Consider the following 8338-nt stretch of genomic DNA (forward strand, 5'->3'; position numbering starts at 1 on the left):
GATATCAAAAAAGTACTCCAGAGTGTTGTTCAGCATGGGGGTGAGTAGAAAATGAAGGCTAATCATGTTTTGGGTGTACTATTCCTTTAATGTCATAAAAGGACACAGATTGACCCAGTATTCAAGGTGAGGCAGTCAGTAGGAAAGATCAAAACGTTTATTAACACAAAAATAGACATAACTGAAGATCTGCGGACCTGTAGCGACTGCAGGAGGATGGCGGTGCTATGCCCAATCACTGACACTCTGGAGGGAGAAACACAGGTAAGTGACCACGATCATCTGAACAGATTATTATCAGAGTGAGTTTAACAGTTTAGTCAATCCTCTCAATCTTAGGCAGAATAAGCCGATGCCATCCAAAACGTCCCTGATGCTGCAGCCCCAGTGAACAAGCATGACTCCAATCCAGGACAGGGATTCAGATCAGACTGGAGTGGTACTGGAATCCAGGAGTCTGCAGTCCGGTCAGGGGTTCCGATCCACACAGGAACGGACATATCCAGGTTCCAGACTCCAGCAGAGGGTGAAGACAGGTTTGGAGTCCTGTGTATCGAGCATCCAGCTCAGACAGAAACGCACCTGGGAGGCAGAATCCAGCAGGAGTCCAACCGTGGTTCAAGCAAACAGATCAGGCAGGGACAGACAGGGCCAGTGGGTGAGAGGGAACAGAACCAGGAAAATAGAATCACTCAGGAAAACGCTGAAACGCTCTCACCACTGGTTACGGAATAAACTCGCCTGAGGACACTGGCTTGAGAATAAACTCCTCACTGGAACATAGAACTAACGAAACTGACTAACAGAAGGCAAACAGGGAACAAACAATGATCTGAACCAAATATAAAGCAACAGACGCAGGTGGATGAGATGAGTGATAATTAGAAAACCGGGCAGAGTTAGGCAGGAGAGTGAAAAGAACAATTAAGGCCAGCTATCAGGCCAGATCATGACACTTAAATCATGCACTGTTTACCTTTATGCCCTGCATATTGGTAGCACTGGGAATCCCCAGCAGTAAGCCGTACAATCACTCAAGGTTTTCCCTTTGCTGTTCTTACTGTTTGCATATAAAGCGTTTTTTAATTGGTGAAAACTGCAAGTGCCAGAATATAAAATAATTTTAAAAAATTTTCAAGTTTTGAAATTTTAACTTGCAGGCATAAATTATTAACTATTTCACCAGAGTTCAGTTAGAAGTAACCGGTCTCTAAATGCATCATTAGATCGTTTTAAAGAGATCTGATCCACAACTAGTCGAACATGTCGGTCTAAATGTTTTGTAATTTTCCTGTTAACTAAAAATCGCTATTCCTTTTCCTGTGCAATGCATGCTGGGTTGGTGACGCGGTTATGTCTGATTAAAATCAAACACAGGAAGGCTAGCATTTGCAGTTATTTTTTATCATTTTGTGTTTAATTGGTGTAAATATGGAGAACGCACACTGAGCTGATATCTTACATTTTTACAAACAGTTATGCATGAGATATCTGTTGAAACAAACAAAAGTGATCAGATTGGGATCTATTGTTTACTACATTAGCTAGAACTAACACCATTAGCAGAAGCTAACATGAAAAATCATAAGGTAAGGAATGACTGTTTAAAGTGACAGTGATATTTCAGTCGTTGTAACCCATCGCTCTAATATTTCTGAGAAAATGTTTTGATCCTGATGCTAACCGCTAACAGCCTCAGTTGGAAACTAGAGCTCTTTGTAGCATAGCTCGACATTTGGGTTAGCATCTCCTAGCAGCAGCTGCTCAAACACCATCCTCTTCAGCTAACTCTCCCCTCTTTCTCCATTTGGTCCACATCATGTTCATCACCTCTTGTGATTTCTACATTGCTGCTTTCAGCATTTTTACTGGATTATTTTTACAGCAAAACTAAATATTGCTTAAGTAAAGCCTATTCTTACAACTAACCAATGATCCCTTTAACACAAATATTGCAGAACTAAAGAAGTTCGCATGAAAATGTTTTAGAAAAATCCCAGCAACATCGAAAAATAGCACACCATATGCCCAGTTTAACCCGTTTACATAAATAAAATTTTAAAAAATGAATTTGGGGTGAGTTACACTTTAAGGAATTTAAAAGTCATCCTCTTGAAGTTACAAAGGCCTACAAAACAGACCCACAGCAGCATATTAAGGTTCAAATCTTCACGCTTACGTCTCCAAACACACTTTTTATCATTATGGTAAAAGAATACAAACTCAAACTTTGTCTCCTCTGACCATAAAGGCTGTTTACCCACAGTTTACAACGGAGTCAAGCCTTTTGGGGTTTTAGGTTGTTTCTGAACATCCTTTCCAAATTTTTTGTTTGTTTGTTTTTTTTAAGGTAATTTAGAATGGATGGAAAACTATGATCCTGGACACACCAATCTGGAGTAACTGACACTGACCTCCTTTGATGGACATAAACAGGGAACCTAATATCTAAATCCTCTACCTGTTCTGATAAGTGGAGCAGTCAAACACCCAGATAGCAGGATGCCAGGGCCTCGTCTGTAGCTGCAAGAAGTCTGTGGTTTCTCTGCATCTTGCAGAGCAATATTTTACCATGTAATGGGGGTGTATGTAAATACAGCCATGGAAAAAATGTGAACCACCTTTGTCTTTTTTTTTTTCAGGTAATTTGCTTTTAGAAGATATTGAAGAAAACAAGGGTGGTCTAATCATTTTTTTTCATGGGAACATTTATGCTTTTGGTTTGTTTTTTATTAAAACGAAGTAGAAATAAACTCCAAATTCTTGTTTTTGAAGTGAATTAAACCAGTTTGTTTTACAGTTGTTCCTGCCTGGAGAACCTGCTGTTCCAATGCATCATTAAACATCCAATGAAATTCATTAGTCCACATTTCATGGCACCATTTCCTGCCTTTTTGAACTGTTACCGACTCGCTGATGGACGGCAGAGCCACAGTGTTCACATAAAGTCAGATAAACTCCTCATATCGGCTCAGACGGCGGCTCGTCTCTGTGCTGCACAGACGATGGGATTTCCAACATTTGACTGGGTGTCCAACTAGAAAACCACACAGTCCCACCTCCTGTGTGAAAAACGAAGTATGCAGACATCTGATATGGAGGGAGGGGGGGGCACAGACTTCTCACTGCAGTGACAGCTGTGCCGCAGTGATAGGTGGGCGACACAGCAATGCTGGCGTGTGATTGCGTGCCAACAGGCAATATTGCTCAAAAGTTATACCACAGCCAACTTTTGCAGGTTGCCAATGGGAGATGTTGCTATGTCCAAAAGATCTCAGCGGATGTGGATCTCTGAGTTTTAGTTGTAAAATTTTATTCACATTATGCACTAAGGTTCAAATTACTCATTTATTTATACAACTTATAAAATCTCTAGGCCCTTTACACTGCAAAAAATGGAAGTCTAAATAAACAATTATTTCTTAAAATAAGTGCCTTTTTTCTTGAATTGAGGAGGTAAGTGAGACACTCAATTCAACAAGACAATTTACATTTGAAATTAGAAGAATAGATTGCATTTTCTTATTTCAAGTGAATTTTATCAGATTATCTTGTATTAGGGGTAAAAATCTAATCCCATTGGCAGATGGGATTAGATTTGGGATTATTTATCTGCTCAGATTAAGGTTGAATAATTTCATTTAATAATTTAAGAAATTTTTACTTATTTCCAGATCATTTTTGCAGTGTATACGAGACCAAAAGCTTATCTAATTATATAAAACATCATGCAGCTGAATAAGATTAGCATACAACTAAAATCTAAGTAAGCCTATTTTGCTTAAAATAATTTTGTGCAGGTAGGTAAGACAGTTTGCCAATAGAATAAGATGATTTACATTTAAAGTAAAAAAAAAACAAACTATTATCTTATTTATATGGCAAAAAATAAACATTTTGTTGTAAGATCAACTTATCTAGCTGCTCAGAAAATTGAAACATATTTTTTTATATATANTATTTGTACAGCTGTTTCAATCTGTTCCTACACTGTAAAAATGAAATATAAGTAAGAGAATTTTCTTGAAAAGATAATATTTTTTTCTCTTGATTTTTAAAACATCATAAATAGGATTATTTTTATTACGATTTATTTTTGTAATATCTAGCTGCTCAGAAAATTGAAACATATTTTTTTTTATATATATATATATATATATATATATATATATATATATTTCTTCCTTATTTGTACAGCTGTTTCAATCTGTTCCTACACTGTAAAAATGAAATATAAGTAAGAGAATTTTCTTGAAAAGATAATATTTTTTTCTCTTGATTCAAGCAGGTAAGTTAACAAATTTGCTATTTAAATAAGATGAATCCAGCTTAAAATAAGGAAACTCAACCTTTAGCTTATTACATTGTGAAAAAATCAAATCTAAATAAGTTTATTTTTCTTAAAATAAGAGCATTTTTTTCTTGAATTAAGCATTTAAGTAATACACTTTGCCAATGGAATAAGGAAATTTACGTAAAAAATAAGAAAAAACAACTGCAGCCTGTTATTTCAGGTGCATAATATCTAATTATGTAATTCTATACTTTTAAGAGTAAAAATACTTACTCCATTGGCAGATTATCTCATTTACCTGCTGAAATTAAGGGTAAATACACTTAATTTAAGACATCTAAAAGTGCTATTTTTAATTGTGGGGCAATAAGTCTCATTCCACCATCAGATTGTCTTTTTCACCTGCCTAATTTAAGTTCAAACACTCCTAAGAAATGTTGACTGGTTGTTAAATCAGGTTTTGGAGTGTAGTTACAGTTCTGTGAAAACCTTTCGATCCTCCTTTCAAATCCCTCTGCTTTCGTCACTCCTGAATGTTTCAGATCAACAAACAGAAATGAGCACCAGACAAACACAGACGGCAGCTTCTAAAGATGATTTAATTCTTAAACCAACCTTAAAAAAAATAATTATACCCACACCCTGGATATGGATGAACTGTCATTAAAACTGAACTGTCATTAGAAATAATCAGCTTAACGAGCAACACTCAGTAGAATAGAAAATCACCTGAATAGATCCCGTTAGACAGCATGAAGTAGGCCGACAGGTCTCTATAAACAGTCCATCGTTTCGCAAACTAACAAAATTCAAGAACAGAAGAGAATCAAAGGAATCAGTCTGGAAAGAGTTATAAAGTTTTTTCTTTGGGAATCCAGAGAACTACTGAACAGAACACAAAAACTAATTATAGATTTCTTAAAATAAATGTGTTCTCTATTAATTTAAGCAGGTAATTATGCCGATCTTTGAGTAGAATAAGCATTATTTTAAGTTCATTATATCTAAAAATCTTATTTTAAGGTTAAAGAGATAGTGGAATTTTTTTTTCATATGAAAAGCAAATCATCTTATTGGAAAACTATCCAAGTTACTCAAATCAGCTTAAATTAGACTTATTTTCCATAAAAATAGACTAACATTGCATAAATCAAACACAGACAGATGGAGAACCTTTTAAAGGAGCAGCCAGTCTATCTAAATTACTCCAGGATCTCAGCATGGATTCCTCCAGGAGGTCCCAGAAGATGCCTCACTTCCTCATGGAAGGTCAAAGGTCATTATTCAACTATGGGAAAGATGAATTGGGTCAAAATTGACTGGATTAGCTCAAGCATAGCAAGTCCATTCCCGAACACTGCAACCAAGCATCCTAAGCGATCTGATCAAGTGCGATCGTGTCACTGAGTGTCAGATTATTGTTCTAATATTGAGTAGAATCATAATAAAATCAACTGGAAGACCCTCCACTGGGGTTGGTTTAAAGAATCCGGTGAAGAAGAATGCACTAAAATTCATTCTTGGTGATGAAAAACACATTTTTATCCAAAAAGCTGAACTGAAGCTATTTTGAATTAACCCTTAGTTGTATGTTTAGGGTTTATTACAGCTCAAAAGACCATAAAACCATAAAATCTTATTTAAATGCTGTTAAAATCTGGTTTATGATCAGAAAATTGTAAGTTTGGCAAAAATTTTAAAACAGAAGAAATCTGAATGTGAATGGGAAGAGATGTGTATTAAGTTCACGTCACTGTTGAACCTAATGGAGTCACATTCAGCTTCTAAGACCAGCTGGTAGAATGTGTTTTAGTGAAGGAATCCCTCAGCGGATCCCATCGAGCAAAAATGTGGAAAAACTTTAAAGAAAACTCCTGTTTGGTAGAGAAGTAGCTGTACCTCTGTGGACAGCATTCGCCTCCTATGGCCTTCAGAGAAAAAGAGGCTGGAGCTCAGAGTATGGAGGTCATTTTGTTCCATTATTGGTGTAAATCAGGCATCCCCAAAGTGGGTCCTTGAGGGCCACCGTCCTGCAGGTTTTAGAGGTTTCCCTGCTCCAGCACAGCCAATTTAAATTGATAGTTGATTAAAATGCTTCTGCTGAGCTGCAATCATTAGAATCAGCTGTGCTAAAGCAGAGAAACCTATAAAACCTGCAGGACAGCGGCCCTCAGGGACCGACTTTGGGGATACCTGGTGTAAATGGAAATTTGAAAGAAATGCAATCCAGAAATTAAACTTTAAAAACTTTTTTAATTAAAAAAAGGCTTTGGGAAAAATAATTTACTGTTTTCTCAGATTATTCTTTTTTTTTTTTTCCAAATGGAGCCGAGGTGGAAGTTCAAGTGAATAAACTGATTGCTCGCCTTGATCCGCCTACGACACAGCCAATCAGCTTTGAACCACGCCTCTACGAAAGCCAATCAGCATCCAACGTTCATCTTAAAAGGCCTCCGATCCGCAACCTGTCTGCTCCTGTGCGCAGGCGGCGGATGTGCTGTGACTTCATTCAGATGACCCAGATTCAACCCACCTCTAGCCCCTCCTCCACCATCGTAGCTAAAACATCAGAGTTTCATTCCTCCTGGACTCTTATTGCATTCCGCGTCTCATTTCAACCGGTCCGGCAGAAGACCGCCATGTTGAGCCTGGTTCTGCCTGAGTTTTCTTCCCAATGGGGAGTTTTTCCTCTCCACTGTCGCTTCATGCTTGCTCATCATGGACAGGTTCTCTCAACCTGTGTTATCCAACTGGACTTCCATCTTCCAGGTCCCTGAGTGAAGCTCTAGTATCAGCTCACGGAATCCACTGGATCTCCCCATAAAGCTCAGCAGACCGTCTCTCTAACCAGCAGTCTACAGACTGACCAACTCCATCTATCTCCACTCCACCACCAGTTTCAGGCCTGGAGGGAAACAGCCCTGTTCTTTACTCCTGTTCATGCATATCTATCAAAATTCAGCGCTATGTTTCCTGCTGAGGTCTGAGCACCAAAGACAAGGTAAATGTATCAATAAAATTCTTCTAATTGTTTTTTTCTCTCCGTGTGAGCTTTTCAGATTGAAATAACATTTTTCAGGTTTTTTAATGTTTTTTGGGGGTTTTTTTAAATTCTTTTTCGGATTTAAATTTACCAATTTTAGTCTTTTCAGATTGCCTTTTTCCGATCACATTCTCTTCACTTCTGGGAACGCGCTTTCCACCCGAGCGGCATTTCTATCGGTCTGTATGGAGGTTAGCAAAAACATTATTATTGGTTAGGAGCGGATGTTTGTATTGGGCTGGAAATAAAGAATAGGAGAAAAAATAATTTGATTTGGAAAATACAAATTTTAAACAATGCAATTCATTAAAACTAAGCCAAAAAAATCCCTATAGAAAATAACAAAATAAAGTTTAAAAAAAATAAAGCATGGAGGAAAAAAAACACATAAAAAAGAATATTTTCAAAAAATGTAATCTGTGAAAACAGTAAATGACTTTCAAACATTTTTTATTAAGACGCTTTTAATATTTTGGTTGTTTGTTTTTTTTTTCCTGTTTTTTTTTGTTTGTTTTTGTTTTCACAAATTGTGTCCTTTTCAACAAAAATGAAACAAAGTTCACTCCATAGATAGGATCAAACATCTGGACCAAAGCTGCTTCAGTCTCATCAGGTTTTTAACTTCCTGCACTGATTGTTGATCTGAAGTTAATTAATAAATCTGTAGATCAATGAATTAATAGATGAACATCAATAAATCAATGCTGTGATCTTAAAGGAGGGCCAATCAGCGCTCAGTCATCTGTGTGACGTTTCAGGAAGGGTTCTGGGGATGTTTCATAGCAAACCCCGCCCCACGGGGTCATGGGGTTTTCCTGCTCCACTCCTGGATGCGTGTGCGCACTGCTCCACGCGTCAGGCGCGTGGCAGCAGCAGCGCGAGGCGCCTCGGTTCTCCAGGGTTCTGGAGGTCCAGTGGTTCTGATCTGGGGGTTGATTCTGAACCAGTCCGGCTTGATTCATCCAGAGAGCAGAACCGGATTATGGACCGGAGCACAGAGC

The sequence above is a fragment of the Cyprinodon variegatus genome, unplaced genomic scaffold (assembly GCF_000732505.1).
Source record: "Cyprinodon variegatus isolate N-32 unplaced genomic scaffold, C_variegatus-1.0 Scaffold107, whole genome shotgun sequence".
NCBI lineage: Eukaryota > Metazoa > Chordata > Actinopteri > Cyprinodontiformes > Cyprinodontidae > Cyprinodon > Cyprinodon variegatus.